At 32.6% G+C, this 18,072-nt stretch overlaps 1 protein-coding gene across 1 annotated transcript in view; it reads right to left on the bottom strand.

Annotated features, from left to right (window-relative positions):
• Positions 1-17,291, bottom strand: part of LOC106101875 — a 33,192-nt gene extending 15,901 nt beyond the window's left edge. Inside the window, exon 1 of the mRNA XM_013281228.1 lies at positions 16,904-17,291. The gene's annotated coding sequence lies outside the window, so the exon portion shown is untranslated. The remainder of the gene's footprint in view (positions 1-16,903) is intronic.
• Positions 17,292-18,072: the final 781 nt, after the last annotated feature.

Genomic DNA, 18,072 nt, shown 5'->3' with positions numbered 1-18,072 from the left:
CGATACTAGTACGTAACACGATCTTGTTACACCGAACGTCATACGTTATCCGCCCTACTACAATTACCACGGTTATAAATACTACTGTCTATTGAAAATAATCGTTATAAATATGTAATTGAGAGTTTTGAATTTTAAAATGACGTATATTTTTGTCTTCAAAAACATAGATGTCTGATTAAGCTTTCTAATTAACTAGCTTTCGCCCGCGAATTCGTCCGCGTAGAGTTAAAAAAAAAACAAAAGTGAGTAGCCTATGTGTTCTTCCAGACTATCCTCTTTATCTATGTCAAATTTTATTCAGATCCGTTCAGCATTAGAGGGTACAAACTTTAACAAACATCCATACATCAAAACTATCGCATTTATAATATTAAAAAAGTAAGATTTTCTATGATTTTCGAAGTTATTCATGAATATTTTTATATTTGTCAAAACAAAATTTGATAATGTTGTTGTGAAATTATGAAATTTTTAATTTGACGTCGTCAATATTTCTTAACAAAAATGTGTGTTTTTTAATGTTTTTATAACAATTAGGATCCCTTCATTGTAGTACAAGAGAGCTAATTTTTAAATTACGTTTCAAGGTCCGCTCTTTATGAAAAATACGTGACCAATAAATATCAGAATAAATCTTTTGGACAAAAAGTGTAGATATTAAACTGAATGATATGCTAGTTTCTTATTTTAACCAATAACTTGCTTGGATGTCCGGTACTTTTGTGCGTTTAAGTTATTGAGTTGGTTATAACATAGGCTATATTTATGATTGATTTATTTAATTCAGCACGAAGTCGTGAAAAAGTTAGTTCTTAATATTTTTGTCGCTTAAAGGAAAGTAGAGCTGGTAACCGGTACATGCGCGTCGAATCATCAATAATATAATTGGAATACAATTCGGTATATAATTTAAAATAAATCTACACCAATACAAACATAACCTAAAAAGCTGTATGGACAAGTGTTGCCGTATCGGATTCAGTTGCGATATGTCAAACCAAACTGAGCGCAGTTACGCAATGCTTGTAGACAAGTGCGCCCCACTTGCATTGCTACTGGCCACTGGAATGTAAACCGATATTAGAAGAAAACAACTGAACAAACTATGAATGTACTTAAATTTAATTTTACTCCTCAGTCAGGTGTTATTAAACAAAATTATAACGCCTATTACCCATAAGAAGAGATGCAGAATGCCTTTAAAGTGAAAAACTGTGGTTCATAGGTAATCTAGCCCTGGTAAAAAATAAACATGTGTATTTTTTATTTATTAGTTTTTTTTTTTAATAGAATTAAGAACAAAATTATGTTTATGGCGGGCATATTAGGGTGATATTGCGTTTTTACTTATCTTTAGGCTATTTATTATCTATCATTAAAACTAGCTGTTTCTCAAGACTTAGTCCACGTAAAACTTAAAAAGATAGCATACGAAACTCGGCGAAAACGTCGCTTTTTAATGGTGAAAGAATTTGAAATCGGTCCAGTATTTTTTGAGTTACTTCAATACATACAAAAATACAAATCTTTCCTCTTTATTTTGTTACTATAGATGAGCAATTATCAAAACTTTTTAATTCTATTTGAATCTTCTATTATATGGTGTTTTCGTTGTCAAGGTAAAATTTTACTAATATTCCTGACTATAACCTTTGTTTATGAGAAGGTGTATAGAGAAAGCAATTGATCAGTTCGTTGGGCAGTTGCGTAACGTGTGCCATTCACTTAGTGCCTGTACATAATCTAGGCGAGCCAGCTGCTTAGGTGTGAAGGTAACTTTATCTTTCACTTAAGCAAACTGAGTATTTTTAATTTGCTGCACAAATAACTAATGTTACACAAATTAGGATTGAAAATGTTAGAATATTTACGCTATCAGCATGTCTATACATATAAATTTGTAGTAGTCAAAAACATATCTTTTAAAATATGCAAAGGTTTTTTAAAAACACACATTATAGTAATTAATTGGGATCTAGGTTTCTTTCTCTATTTTGATATAAAATCATTTCTAAAATATCAGTTAACTATACGTCCCCACTGAGGGGCTTGGAGCCTCCCCTAAGTAAGGGGGTGACTAGGAAAGTCATTAGGTTTGTTAATTGTAAATTGTATATGCATTACATTATGTTAAAATATATCAATCGTTAGTCATACTTCCAGAGATTGGTAAAAAATACTAACAACAAAAAGCACTTTGAGCAACAAATTCTCAAACGTCTTCCTTAGTTAACACATTATGTTGTTTACCCGCGTACCCGGAAGCCGAGTCGAGGTCTGCGGACCGTAACATCAAGGTAAAGACGCACCGACTACGAATTATTATAATTAATGCGTATGACTTCGTAATTACTATATCACGAGAACGACTATGTAATTCCTACTTAATCTTTATATTATACTAGCTGTTCCCGTGCGTATTCATTCGCATAAAATTAAGAAAAGCTTATGTTATTGTTTACATGTGTCAAACTGTCAATTGAAAATGTCAAAATGACAATACATGACAAACCTTGGCAATCTTGCTTCCTTGATATTGGCAGCAACTTATGGTCTCTTTCCCACATTAGGGTTTTTTCCACAATATTTAGCCCCTAAGTTTAATGGCGTGAAAATATATAGCCTAAAGCGTGACCTAAGTGTAGGGCTTTTTATTAAATAAAGAATTATTCAAAAATACGCTGTAATTGCTGACATCTTAGTATAGATTAAAAAAGTTTAATAAATGACATATGTAACCTGTAAATTACGTAACAATATAATTCGATCAATTCGTAAACTAAGTAACGACTTAAGTTGACACTTTTTTAATCAACTTTAATAAAATATAAGCTGTTTTTTCAGTTAGTTATCGTTTTTTCCTAAAAAATCAATTTTTACAAAGGAGTATTTGAATACCCCTCATATTTTTGTAAAGTATCGTTCTTTACATTATTAGTTATATCGATAATTTATTTTCAATAAAAAGTTATGATCTTATTTATCAATTTTCAAGGCTTACTTAACTCTGTATCTAAAAAAATATTCTAATAATAAGTTACATTCAATTCAATAATAAGATACGTAATTTAACGGTGTGCTGTTTCTTTTCTATTGTCCACGTGTTGTAATACTGTTTATAATTGTGTTTTATTTCGCGGTTGCTGCGGTTTAGCAAATGCTCCTAACAAAGAGAATGCCTAAATAGCGTGATGTGACGACATCGGATAATTTGCTAATAAAATATGTGTGAAGTTGTCTTAAAAAGTTTGAATACTAATTTATTACTAAAATACTTTTAAAAAACTATAATTTCATTGCAGGAACATATCTATGACGACATCTTACTTCTATCTAATATTATACATGTGAAAGTTTTAATTGAAGAATGGGTAAATGTTTGTGATTACATAAATTTATCATGAATGTAGAACATAGTACGGAGGAACACATAATTTACTCTTAGGTTTTATTTAAATTTAGCTGCTTATGTATGTAACATCTGATAATTTGTAATAACTAGCTTTTGCCCGCGACTCCATCCGCGTGAAAATGAAAAATAATAGTAATACGTAATACGATTCATTACAAAATGTTACTACAGTATGTGATGAGTACATTTACGGTATGCTGTATAAAGAAATAACCTCAAGAAAGTGTACCATCGAATTTCGGTCACATCTTTACATAAGACATGGTTTCATTGATGACTTTAAAGTAATGCAGTATGACCTGTTATTGAGTAACTCATAAAGGCAATACAGATGCAATTTACTTGGTATTTATGATGTAAGATTTTAATTAAATGACTTGTGACTTACCTTTTACCATGGGGTCAAATTACTGATATGCTTAAACAGAATTTTTTTTATAGTATGAGAAAGATAATAAGATGGGTCTATCTATACTAATATAATAGAGAGCAAAGATTTGTATTTTTGTATGTATTAAAATAACTCAAAAACTGCTAGGCCGATTTTAAAAATTCTTTCACCGTTAGAAAGGTAATTTATCTGTGAGTAACATAGGCTATATTTTTCCATTTCTTTATTATTATTTTTCATTTTCACGCGGACGGAGTCACGAGCAAAAACTAGTATAATCATATAAACTGTCTCTCTTATACTGTCTAACTGTCTATTTCTTAGGTTGTAGTAGTGATCTACGAAACTATGTTTTAAAATCACATTCTATAATTAAAAAAATCTAGTGTTATTCAAAAGTATAAGTCATCTAGTTTACTGCCACAATCAGTCTTTATTGGTCCCTAAGGGGACAATTATCGCAGATTTGTCATACTAAATCTACACCTAGGAAGGTCATTTAAATATTAACTTACTATTCAAAAAGTATTTCGTAATGTGCAAAGAAAGCAGCCCAGTTAATGCAACATCGGGCAAGTCAATGTCATTAGAGGCTCGGTAATAGTTGACAGGTACTGGAGCGCTTGTACGCTCGCCCAAATATTGGGAATGTACAGGCAGGGGCAAAATAACGTTTATTTATTTTTATTTTTTATTGATAGCTGAATTCGAAAGAAGTGTCAAATAGTGATAAATCGTAGAACAATGTAACTTAGTGAATGGATTCGTTTTATATGCATTTTGCCGATTTCTTATATTTTTTCGAAGCATCAAACCGGAAATGTTCACAGTTTGCTGTTGGCAAATTACTATATTTCTTAGTAATTATGGATGCCTAAAAAAAAATGTTTTAAAAAAGTTACAGATAGATAAAGTCTCAACAATTAACGTATATTAATTAATATTTCTATAACAGTTTTCTTTGTATCTGTACTCGTCGCCGTATGTCTGTTGCACAAGGTTGCTGGTTACGTCATCTGGCGGCCATTTTCGGAGACCGGCCTCCGCTATGCCATACTTAATCTGGCTGATGCTTTTGAACTTTTGCGAAGCTTTCATTATACAAGACTGGCATTTGTAATTTTTTATATTTAGAATGTTTTTTAAGTTGACAGTTATATCTTTTTAAACGATAGTCCAATTTTGGCAAAGAATAAGCGAGCGAACACAAAATGAGGTTGCCAATTTTAGTTTAGGCCAAGTTTAGTTAGTGTATAAGGTTGTTATAAATTAAACATGTCTTTATTTGTATAATAAATGCCCATTAAGCTTAAATGTAAAGTTATACTCATCATGTTAATAAATTACTGCCTAAGAACATAAGTAAGAAATATTTTACGTTACCTTAAAGATTCTTTACTCATATAATAATAAGATGGTTGTTTAATACGTTCCTTGCATCATTGGAAACTTTTGGTACTATTGTTCATCTTCTGTCGCAAACGATACTTGTACCAGTTTAAATATACCCATTTTAACTCACCATGTCTGACCTAACGGGCCATGCCTTTAAAAACTCCAGACCCGTTACTATACGTCACTAGCAACGATTGTATTGAACGAGCTATTGTCATTAAAGTGTTTTAATGCACTCACAATAAGTAATACGGTACACAACACGCATTGTACACTGAGCTAATAAAAGAATCACGTCGTGGTCAATATACGTTGACGTAATGTTTGTTTTAGTACAGAGGAAGTGAACGCATAGATTGGTTTTTACGTTTCCTTGCGTTAGTTAAATAACTACAAATAATGTTTTACGTTTAGCGGTATCTTAATGTATTTTAACATGCAACTTACTTGTATATTACTAATAGCTGTTGCTCGCGACTTCGTCTGCGTAAACTGATGACGCAGTTTTTTTTTTATCTTGAAAGAATTTTTAAAATCGCCCCATAAGTTTTTGAATTAATTCAATACATACAAAAATGTAAAAATACAAATCTGTCCTTTTTATTAAATCCGTCAAGAAATCTGCGAGAAATAAACAATTTTATATACTTACATATGTGAAAAACTCAATATTTAATAGTACAGAAATATTAGCTGAATACTATTTTACAAAAGTACTTTATATTGTTTATGAATTCAAATAGTTTGCATTATAACACAAAAACAAATCAAATTTTAGTTAAATATGAAAAGTAAACACAATGTTGAAATGAATAAAATGTTGAAAACACAAATACCCGCTTCTTTTAAATAATAATATTTTTGCATCCTAAATATAATTTTAAATTCTAAGATAAAAAATGATATAAAGAATAACTTACGTTCACTTGAAATTAAATAGTCTTAGAAAGGTTAGGTGTTCACAAAGGTCGTTCGAAGTATAAGAAACATTGGCAACACTATTACGTCAATTAAGTTATCTTTAAATCTACGTTTTGTAGCAAAGGAATTATTTATTTAAAAACTGCAAGAATCTCTTTTAGTTTATTTTATAGTGTAAACAAATTTAAAATATATTGTATCCAGATGGCATGATATAAATAATGTATTATCTCCTTGCCACCTTAACCTAGACATACCTGGACGTCGGATTGTGGTTTCTTTAGAGATATACATTACATAGTACTTGACTAAAGAAGGAATTGTTTGTTTCATTACGTTATCTTATAATTACAAATGTTTGCTAGAGTTTGTGGCCTAAATGGCCGGACGACTTTTGATGAAATTTGGCACAGATGTAGAGCATAGTATAGAACACATAGGCTACCTAGTTTTTTTTTAATTCTACGCGGAGCGCAGTCGCGGGAGTAAGCTTGTATTGAATATATCTAAATAAACTCTAAATGGTGATGTCGATAAGGCAATAGAAAAAAATATACAAAGAGAAGAAATGGTTTTTAGTTAATTTAATTGTAGTTGAAAAAAAAATTATAAACAATATATTCCATATCTATAACCCACTAAATTATAACAATTGTCTAAACATAATGGCTACATAGACTTTTTACAGTGCAATTCTATTGTCAAAACAGCAAATTTAAAAAAAAATCTGAGATAACTATTATCTTAGATTTTTAAGAGAGAGAAAGGGATGACAATAGCTTTTTGTATTGATGGTACAGCAGTGGAAACTACCTATCATATCGTAAATGTTGCAGACGCCGTTTACATAATAAGCCCGCATTCCTAGTTTCCTATAAACTGTCGTTTAAACGTCGTGTTATGTTGTCACGTGTTATGTTGGTGATCATGTTATGTTGGTATTACGTTTCAGTGAGGCTAGGCAAGGTCAATAGCGATGCACATCGGTGGCCATGCAGCAGAAACTGAGGCCAACTGACCGCTTGCTAATATCAAAACTTGTTTACAAGTTACTTATTTTGTTTTATTCTTAAGAAATAAATTGACATTTAAGTTTATTTTTGTTCTGTGTTCTTTGTTGTTGTTTTTTTTACATCGAATCGCATCTTTATTTTTTACACATAAAGTTTGACAGAAAAGTCTGTAGGAATCACCTATTGATTTTTATCTCTACGATATTAATTGTACACAGTAAAAATATCCTATTGTACTAGCCTTCGCCCGCGACTCCGTTCACGTGGAATTAAAAAGAACAAAAGTAAGTAGTCTGTGAGTTCTTCCAGACTATCCTCTACAACTATGCCAAATTTCATTGAGATCCGTTCTGCCGTTTAGGCTACAAACTCTAACAAACAGACATCTATCCATCTATCTAAACTTTAGCATTTATAATATTAGTTAGTTTACAAGTTAGATTATAGCAAACGGTACAAGAGTCTCGTTTCATATCATCTGTACTTAGTTCGAAGCAATACTATTAGTAATATTTCCCTTTTCAACACATTACTTTGTAATTTAAGAACTAGAAGATGGTAGGAAGAACTAAACAAACATGTTGCTAATGAAACTCTCACGAAACAAAGATTGTGATCTACAATTATCACGTAATTCCAGAAATAAAATGTCTGGCTACGTCTGTATCCCATTACAAAATACACCCACATTTCACAAACTACATACAACAATAGCACTCTACAATCAGTGAGAACCACTTACGCAAACTTACGCAGAACTGGCTATTTAAATTTCATCCTAATCATCTTACCAATACAGTTCAATTACGAATGAAATAATTTGTTGTGTCTTAATGTGTATATCAATTTGGTATTACCAACCTTGGGCAAAAGGTAAAGGTAGAAACGTGACACTTGTACTATGAATGTAATCGCATTTTTTATCGAATACCATAAATGATTATGTTATGTTAAATTCAATGTCGTAGCAACTCTTTAACTATCTTTTACTACTAAATTAGTATTATGATGAGCGTCAGTGGCTCAAGGGTTAAAGCAGTTGATAAATCTATCCTGGGTTCGAATTCCATGTACCAATGCGATTTTCGATTTTACGAATTTTATGTACATAATTTACCCGACTTTCTTATGGTGAAGGAAAACATCGTAATGCCTTCACATATCGACAAAGTAATTCATAGATATATGTGAAGTCAACCAACTCGTAGTTGGCCAGCGTGGTTAACTATGGCCTAGTCAATCTAACTTAGGTTAGGCGGAGCCCCTCAGAAAGTTCAATTGAAAAATGACCGTTTGTTTAAACATGTTTCGATAATGGAAACGCGTAGCAATACACTATCAGTTTGATACAATTGATTACACTCTAAAGGTAAATACATACCTTTTTCTAAAAAGAAAAAAAGCGATCGATAGCTAACATAAATAGAGCATGATAACTTCTGCCTTGAATGACTCAAATAAGAATGGGAAAAAATCTTGTTCGCTGAACTCTTTCGCTTGGTTTTTATACTCACGAATTACATTTTTACCTTTTCTATCTAAAATATTATTATGAGGAAATATTTGTTCAGAAACTACTAAACCGTGTTCAAAAACAATATTTTGATATTAAGCCACTAAATAACATAGACTACTCGTGTATAAACGGGACATTAACAGGAAGGGTATGGATATCACAGAAAAGATATGAGACGTATATCCTTTGGCACACAAGCTGTGGCCGATCTCTAGTTAAAAATAAAGGAAAATATGTGTGTATGATTGAAGGAAATTAAGATCCTGTACGCGAATGTCGATTGGGTGAATGTCAAGTTATTCAAATGCAAATCCACCTACAAGGAAGAGTACGGCTTAGTAGTTCCAAGGTTTTCTTCGACCGCGGAATTACTGTCCTTTTCACATCACCAATTTAACTTGGTCTCTATGAGATATCGCATTTTTGTGCAATTGCACAACATTTTTAAATTTAAAAACATATTAAACACGTATTTAAGTAGTAAAATAAAGTACATTAATATGGTTAAGTTAACATTTGGTTTGTGATGATACGTACAAAAATCGCTATTTTGATGTCGGATTTTGACGCCTCCAGTGTGTTGCATAAAAATGGGAAAGTCGAACGTGTGGCAATACTAATTACCACATACGCTGTCGGCAAGAAACCTATCCTTGTGCGTCATTCTATACACAAAACACAAAGATAAAAACATTTTTTAAATAGTAGAGTATAAGATATATAACAGAACAGACATAAGAATCCACATTGACAATACAAATAAAATATCACACAATAATTCTTTACCCGGCATTCTTTGTGGTAGTGGTTCATGATAGTTCATAGTGGTCAGTCTATTCTATCTAATGTTAGTTACTATTTCTATACTTTAAAGGGTTTTAATATAAATTTATTGACACCGTAGTATCAAAGTTTTTGCTTACAATAAAATAGAGACCAAATTAAAATGGTGTCTGTTAATATCGAAAAAGACCTCGAGTGATTCACAAGCGTGCGACCTTATCTTATGTGTCAATTGTTACCTAAGTCAGGCTTATGTAATGTTTAGCAAATGTACACAAAATATTATAAGACAACACTCGAGTTCCAATCGACCTAATTCAATGTCAAGACAAAATATCGTGTCAATTTTTAGAACAGATTGAAACAGGACTAAATAAGAAACAACTACGTAATATGAATAGCAAGACATTGTAATTAATATAATAAAAAACTCAATATTTTTCAGATTGTAATCTCGTGAACTATTGATAAGTGAAGCTAATTTTTAAAGCAATTCTAAATTATCACTAATACAGGAAGTTATGTAATACTTCCATACTGCCTTGACACTTGTAACATATTTCTGTCTTCCTCATGTCGAAGGTAAGATGACGAAGTGTGACGAATTTAAAATCATTATTGCTCTTATAGTTAATTAAATTTAAAATATAAAAGCTAAAATACACGTACTTCATCAAGAAATAGTGCAAGTATAATTCTTCTCGTGGCATCAAATTGAAGTGTATGGCAAATGTTGACTACTATTCGTCCGTGTATGCCGGCTTAAAGCTTACGTCGTTTTGCACCTTTATTACATTTACTATGTAGTATATAGTTAGATTGTGCATAATCGCTGCAGTAGAATAGTTATTTCTGCCCATTGGAGAGCATGCTCGGTGACGCGACCGATGGAGGTGACATCATTATGTAAAGTAGCGTACACATGTTAGATTTTTATTTAGTTTTTTTCTTAATAGCAACTTAATGCAATCTTTCAGTGCGCAGGTTAAGTAACTTTGAACCGATGCAAGTAATTTATTAAGTACAACAACTTATATCATGAAATTATACTTGACTTAGTCGTTATGGTTACATTAAATGGTTTACTTTGGGTTCTTATATTTAATAGTTATGATTTTATAAGGGTTTCTATCAATTTAAAATCCTTCACAGTTTTTCGATTTACTGACATGCAACAATTATTTACGCATCTCCAGTGTGATAGCACCTTTATAATGGCAGAAGCGGCAGGTGATTATGCGTGACCTCGCGACGAGGACGCGCGCTGCCAATACCACATTCAATATGCCAAAGGTAACACCAAACAACAATGGCCAAAGGGTCGAGTTTTCCTTAACATGATTTCCTTCCTTACTTTGTAAATGTTATACAAATAGACTAATAAGTGGTAAAGAAAATTGATCTTTAATAACATACTAGCTAAAGATAAGTTTGCTTTGTATTTTGTTGGTAGTTTTTCACACAAATCATGATTTTATGATTTGCTAAACGTGTTCAGTAGTTAGAATGTTAAAAGTAAATCGTTTATTTTTATCTGTTTCTCAGTATTTAGAAAAATATACTGGATATAGAGTCGGATTAGATAAAATAACTTCTGTCATAATTTTTACCCTTAATTCGATAGTGACCAGTGTGAACAAGTAATTAAAATAATATACTGAATATAAATATAAGTATATGTCAAAAATATGACTTTACTAAAAACAGTTTTTTTACTACAAAAAAAAAAAAACTCCGTCGAATTAAGAGTTAACTAGATTATTTCAATTATTTAAAAAAAAGACATAGAGTAAAACAACATATGTACATAATTTAAATCAATTTTCAACAATTTTACCGTAATATAGACAAAATAAACATGTCCTCTCTAATTAAGTCTAAGGGGTCAACGATTTTTCTACAGTTCATCACTAATTGAGTTTCCTTTAAAGTTAAACATTCCGTTATTTAAATTAATAATAATCACATTTGGTAGCATAGTAAATCAACAACGGACATTGCCATTTTAGTTTCTCAATCAAGAAATGCAATTAATTTCAACATAAAAAGGCGAAAAACAAAAACTATGGGCGGACAAGTTTTTTTTTTTTGTGACTGATTTGTCACTGTTTGCCTTGAAGAGGCATTTACAGATTCACCGGGCTTGAGGTGGCCCAGCGCAGATGGCGCTTAGCCTAAACCTCTTTTATGAGTAACTAGGCTCGAGGGCTCCCTCAGGAGCCTCGGCTCGGGCCATAATGGGCGGACAAGTTTTAATGTCAAAGTATGACTAAAGAATAAAAAAACACTACATATATTTAAGTTTGTGGGTTGATGTCATAGTTACATTTCTTACTGTATAATTCTTACAGTCGTTTGTTCATACACGACCACGCCAAGAGGCTCCAGCCAACTCTTTATTGACTCCTCAGATATCTATATAACTAGCTGTTCCCGTGCGGCTTCATCCGCATGAAATTATGAAAATTTTATTTTATTGTTTACATGTGTCAAATAATCAATTGCAAATGTCAAAATACCAATTGCTTTACTATGGCAATTTTGCTTTCTTGATGTTGGCAGTAACTTATGGTCTCTTTCCCACATTAGGGTTTTTAATCAAAATATTAACCTCCTATGTTTAATGGCGTGAAAAAATATAGCCTAAAGCATGACGTAAGTGTAGGGCTTTTTGTTACAAAAAATATTATTCAAAAATATGCTATAATTGCTGACATCTAAGGCAACAAAGAAGTGTGTGTTTACGCTTTATTATAATAAGTATAGATTTATTCGCAGATATGTGCACGGTGCATATCAATGCCCTGATGTTCAACTTAGAAATTTGAGCAGCAAAACGCAGAGATTGTGCCCGGAGTGGCTGATTTTAAGTTCCATGCTACGATTACAATTGTAAAAAAATATTATAGTTACGTTGTTCAAAGTTAAAAATCAATGAAAGGTATACAATCTTAATGGTCCAGTGGGCGGGCATTCAACACCCACAAACTCTTTATTGGACTTTGCAAAGCGTTGTCACCTTTTAAAACAGGCTTTAGAGGCTGCCCCTCACTTCAATGTTACTTGATGAATTTTAAAACCAGATATATTGAGAGCGCGACGAAACAAACATTTCAATCTTACTAACATTATAAATGCGAATGTCTATATAGATGGATGGATTTTTGTTAGAGTTGAAGCCTAAACGGCTGAACGGATTTCGGTGAAATTTGGCTTAGACGTAGAAGATATTGTGGAAGAACGCATAGGCTATTCACTTTTGGTTTTTTTTTTAATTTCACGCGGACGGAATCGCGCGCAAAAGCTAGTTGAATTATAGTGTCACAATGAAAAACTCGGATTTCCTAACAAATTAAAAAACAGTATCAATTATTTATTAATTTTGTATCAGTTATTTAATTTCTGAATTTAAATTTATCTTCAAGGATGATTACAAAATGTTAATCTGTAGGCTGTGTTGAGTAAGACAAGCATAAAGTCGCCTGCGCACGCCCTTGTTACGGCTTCAGTTCCATATACGAGCATACCATCTTCATATAAGGTGACCGTTAAGTAATTAAAAATACTGGTTTCGCAATATAAGAAAAGAAGATGAGTAAATATATAACCGGTGTACTCAAAGTAGTTAAGACACTCTGAGGGACCTTACGTCTCTGAGTATGCTAGTCAAAATTGTGAATTATCAAAACCATTTAACACTAAAGAGTTTTAAGTCTACGAGTGTAACTCTGAGTTTTAAATATTAAAAAAGTCTTTTTTTTATATAATATAAGGTGGCAAACGAGCAAGCGGCCTGAATCCGCCAAAATGGCGAAGCGACCGCTGCCCATAGACATCCGCGATCGCAGATGCGTTGCATACCCTTATCCGACGGAGGAGGAGACGCACATAAAGAGGATATTGCCCCTTCCTATGCATCTCCTCCACCGTCAAATCCACTTCCCCTTCCCATCCTCTCCTTATAAGAAAAGGGTGGTAAAGAGAAAGGGACTTAACTTAGGCCTCCGGCACCACACTCATCAGACGAAACACGGAATTGCTTCCATTTCACGCCTGTCTTCTGTGTGGTCGTGGTATTACACCGGGCGTGCCGGCCTATTCGTGCTAAGATGTTAAAGCGGGCACTACCACTGTTAAAATAAGTCTTGCTACAAGCGAACAATTTCGTTTAAAACAAAAACAGTTCAAAGCTTTACATTTTTACGCTTCAAACTAAAAAAAATATATAAAGGTTTAGGATTAAACCTTTTTTTATACTAAAATTCCAAGAAACATCTAAAATCTCATCTAATGAATTACAACATAAATCTCTTTATAAATGCAAGATCTAAGCAAACATTGCCTTCGAGGCCTAGTTCTTGATGACGTAAGGTAGATACATTGCAGATAATATGGTGATTCCACATTCACAGCGACGTTCTCACTTCGAATTCTATAGCCGTGGAGCACATAAAATTGTTGCTGCAATAAATCTGCTTCACTGTTTATATTTATTGCTGTTCTTGGATTGAATATTCCCTAAGTATTTAACGATAAAATTTTTATGTTTCTTAATACGTCTATGTACACATATAGTAGTACTCTATAAGATATTGAAATGTACAGCATTATTATATGCATAAGAGCTTCCGCAGACTACAGACTTTTATTGCGCACTTATGTCCGGTTTCCCAGCTACATTTAACTATTCGTTAGTAATTTTCGTGCTATAATTATATGATTTTCGTTTCCGAACAACGTATCTTGAGTTTGACTTCGTTGAAACTTATATCAACCTAACAATAATGAATCACTAGGTAACTATAAAATCAATGGAAACTTCAGAAAGCCAGCATTTAGGACTTTAATTCTGGCTATTACACACGTAATAGCTTATTGTATAAAATAACAACCTTTATTTAAGAGTAAATATTGTCGCAATATGATGTATTCCTGCAATAGCAATTTTCACATTAAACGGTAGGATTTTAACATACGTTCCGTTTTGCAAGTCTTTGAGAGTGTTTAAGATGAGTTCACGTAGGTGGGATTGCTTAATAGTTTGTGGAGTAAATGTATTAATAAGGCGTAAATTGTGTCACAATCGAGTCTTGATTTGCATAAAATAATATACCTTCTGGTCACATTATAGTTACTCCTTAATTGGTGACTAAGAAAACTCTTTAGGTGCTGGCCGATACGAGGTGAAACATTCGCAATGAGTTGATTGCTCCATGGAGATCCTGTAACACTACGATGTTGACTGCATGAATGTTCGTTGCGACTGCTTGACTTTTTTTTATAATATAAGGTGGCAAACCAGCAAGCGGCCACATGAAACTATCGAAATGAAAAGCGACCGCTGCCCATAAAATTCCGCAATTGCAGATGCGTTGCTTAATTGACGGAGGAGGGGACACACATAAAGAGGACATACATATTCCCTTCCTATGCCTCTCCTCCACAGTCAAATCCACTTTTCCTTCCCATCCTTTGAAAAGAAAAGCGTGATTTAATACCGCGTAACTTTGGCAACTCGATTGAATTTGTACCATTGCTGAAAATATAAATGTATCTAATGATTATAGTTTTTGCATTGACCAGAATGTTTATAATATTATATTTTAACAAATTTAGAACCTATTGTTTTTTTAGCCAGAAAAAACATTTTTTGTTTAATAAATTTTACATATATTTTATTACTTATTTTATCATTAATTAGTTACATAGCAAATAGTTATGTTGTAATAATTTGTGGTTGTATCAGAATAAAAGCTTATTTGAACCAACTGCATTCCTTCAACCGTACAATGAGCAAACAAGTTCCGGTTCTGTTCATGTGTAATTATTACGAATGCGGTAACGTCACTGGCATCGTGGGTGTACAATCGAAGTGTAGGCGTGCAACCTTGACTTGAAGACTAAGCTGGAACGAAACGGCCATCGACATAAGCTAAGCAAATCACTTAATCGCTGTCTTGCGTGTGAGATGCAACCGAATATTGAAAACTTATAAAAACTGGTTGTGTTTTTATTCAACACTAGCTGTTGCTTGCGACTTCACCCGCGTGTTTTAAAATAATGCCTATGTTACTCATTGATAACGTAGCTTTTTAATGTTAGAAGAATTCTTAAAATCGTCCCAACAGTTTTTGAGTTATTTCAATACATACAAAAATACAAATCTTTCCTCTTTATAATATTTGTACAGATACAAGAGTGAATGGCGGTGTCCTAAGCGAATGTTATTGAGTCAACTGATGACGTATCGATACAGATTGTATTAATGTCTACGAAGTTACTAAGACTCGTTAAATCCCGCTATTTTGTCCGCTTGAAATAAAAGAAGCTAGTAGTTTATATCGCTCTTTCACAATGTAATTGTTTAACATTTTAGATCCGTACTTGTACTGTAGTTATATAGTATCGAATACCCATACATCCAAATTTATGGTATTAGTAAGATTAAAGTATATCTACACTATTATAATAAAGCGTAAACACACACTTTGTTGCATAAGATGTCAGCAATTAGAGTATATTTTTTAAAAATTCCTTTTTTAATAAACAGCCCTACACTTACGTCATGCTTTAGACTGTATATTTTAACGCCATTAAACTTAGGGGGTTAAATATTTTGGATAATGTGGGAAAGAGACCACAAGTTGCTGCCAACATCAAGGAAGCAAAGTTGTCATCATGTCATGCGCATGAAGCCGCATGGCAAAAAATTGGTGCATTATGCTTTGTCATAAATGTCATATTTTTATTCAACACTGGTTTATGTTAGGAAGTAGTAGTACATAATAACTAAATACCTTAAGATGTTTTATTTGTCTTAATAGTCGATTACTGTCTTTATTTGAACGAGTTCTATTCAACTAGTTTTATTAATTACTGACCACAAGGTAGAGGGGTCTTTTAATGATCACAGTCACATACATTTACGACCTCTGCATGCGGCGTTAAAAACATTCTTATAAGAAAAATACTTACAGGAAAAATACAACTTAGGAATAAACTGAGTATAAGCAAAATTTGCACTAATAGTTGTTTATACTCAAATTCTATTCTATTCCTAAATTTAACTTTATACCGTATTTATGTGTATTATTTTTGTTTCAACATGTGTAATACTATTTTCAAATGTAGACTACTTTTTGCTCTCGACTCCGTCCGCGCGGATTTAAAAAAATAGTTAATGGGCCTATGTGTTCTTCCAGACTAGATCCGTTTAATTGTTTAGGCTGTAAACTTTAATAAGCATCCATCTAAACTATTGCATTTATAAAATAAAGTAAGATTAGATAAAAGATAATGTTTACGTTAATTGTAGAAGTAATTAACCAAATAGCTAAAGATAATTCAATTTGTAATTAATGCTCGGTCCAAGTTCCGAGGTCAGTGGTTTTTGTTTAAACAGTAAATCAATAGATTGTGAAATATCGCTTAGTTAAATACTAACTTAAAACAAAAGTCGAGGTTCTTACCTTTTCCAATAACTTATTTTTACACAACACTGACTATTAGCAAAGGGCTCGCTCCACACTCATCGAAACAATAAAAACAACTCACACAACACACGTTCTTTTTGCATGGACACTAAAACCACATTCCTTTGAAGGCGCACAAATAATATTACAAAAAAAAGTTCACATCCTTCGTCTGGCCAAGATGCTTCGAGTGCCGTGCGATTATTTTTTAATTTTAAAAACAAATTTATTTAAAATTCGAATGAAGAAATAATATTCCAAATTTAAATTTAAAATGGCGCTTTAATTTGTATTTTCATGTGGTTCGTATTCGTTTTTAATCATCGTTTTTTCTCGCATCGCGACCGCGCGTTCGCTCCTCGTGTGTAGAACTGGCCAGTTGCACTGCGCGGGCGTCGAGACCGAACCGGTCCGTTGGAGCCAAAAAGGTCGTATATCGATAAATTCATGCAAGACCGTGCTTAGCTGAAACATAAGATGATGTCAGAAAAGGATATTTAAACTTGTTCTACCATAACGGGAAGACTTTAAGATGACTAATGTATAATGGTGGAGTTGAATTCGTAAAATTATTTAATGTCTTTCTGCCATTATTAAAGATAGCGAGGAAGGTGACACGATCAAGAAAGGATTGATGTCTGAGATAACTGGAGATAGTTCGATCTGCAGGACAAAACCTCGTACTCTGACCTTACGAGAGTGGGATAAGAACAGGAAGATAAGTCTTTCTGCCACTCTCAGAGTTGTTATTAATTAAGCAGTTCCTTAGTACTTTTAGATTTTTTGTGAAAATGATGTGTGTGTAATGAAATAAATTGTTTCATTTAGGTTTAAAATCTATAGATTTGAATAAGCATACTGTTTTATTTTCACAAGCAGTGCAATAATTTGTTATTTACTTCTGGTAAAGTTCCAATCATTTAATACGAGTACATAAGTCCCATATACGTTAATAGCTTTTCATGTAATGCAACCTCATCAGTATTAGCATTGTCTCGGTCTGGAAGTAAAAACAAGGCTCGCCGAGTGCTCCATAAATAAACATAACTTGATGGTTCTCCGTAAAATATCGTCCGCTTCATGGATAATAAAAACTGGAAGGACAAGTTACATTTTAAGAAAACTTTGAAGGTAGAATAAAAATTAAAAATCTCAAAGGCGGCCAA

Source organism: Papilio polytes, unplaced genomic scaffold, assembly GCF_000836215.1.
Source record: "Papilio polytes unplaced genomic scaffold, Ppol_1.0 DF823935.1, whole genome shotgun sequence".
In the NCBI taxonomy this organism is placed as follows: domain Eukaryota; kingdom Metazoa; phylum Arthropoda; class Insecta; order Lepidoptera; family Papilionidae; genus Papilio; species Papilio polytes.
This window is presented reverse-complemented; position numbering and strand designations above follow the sequence as displayed.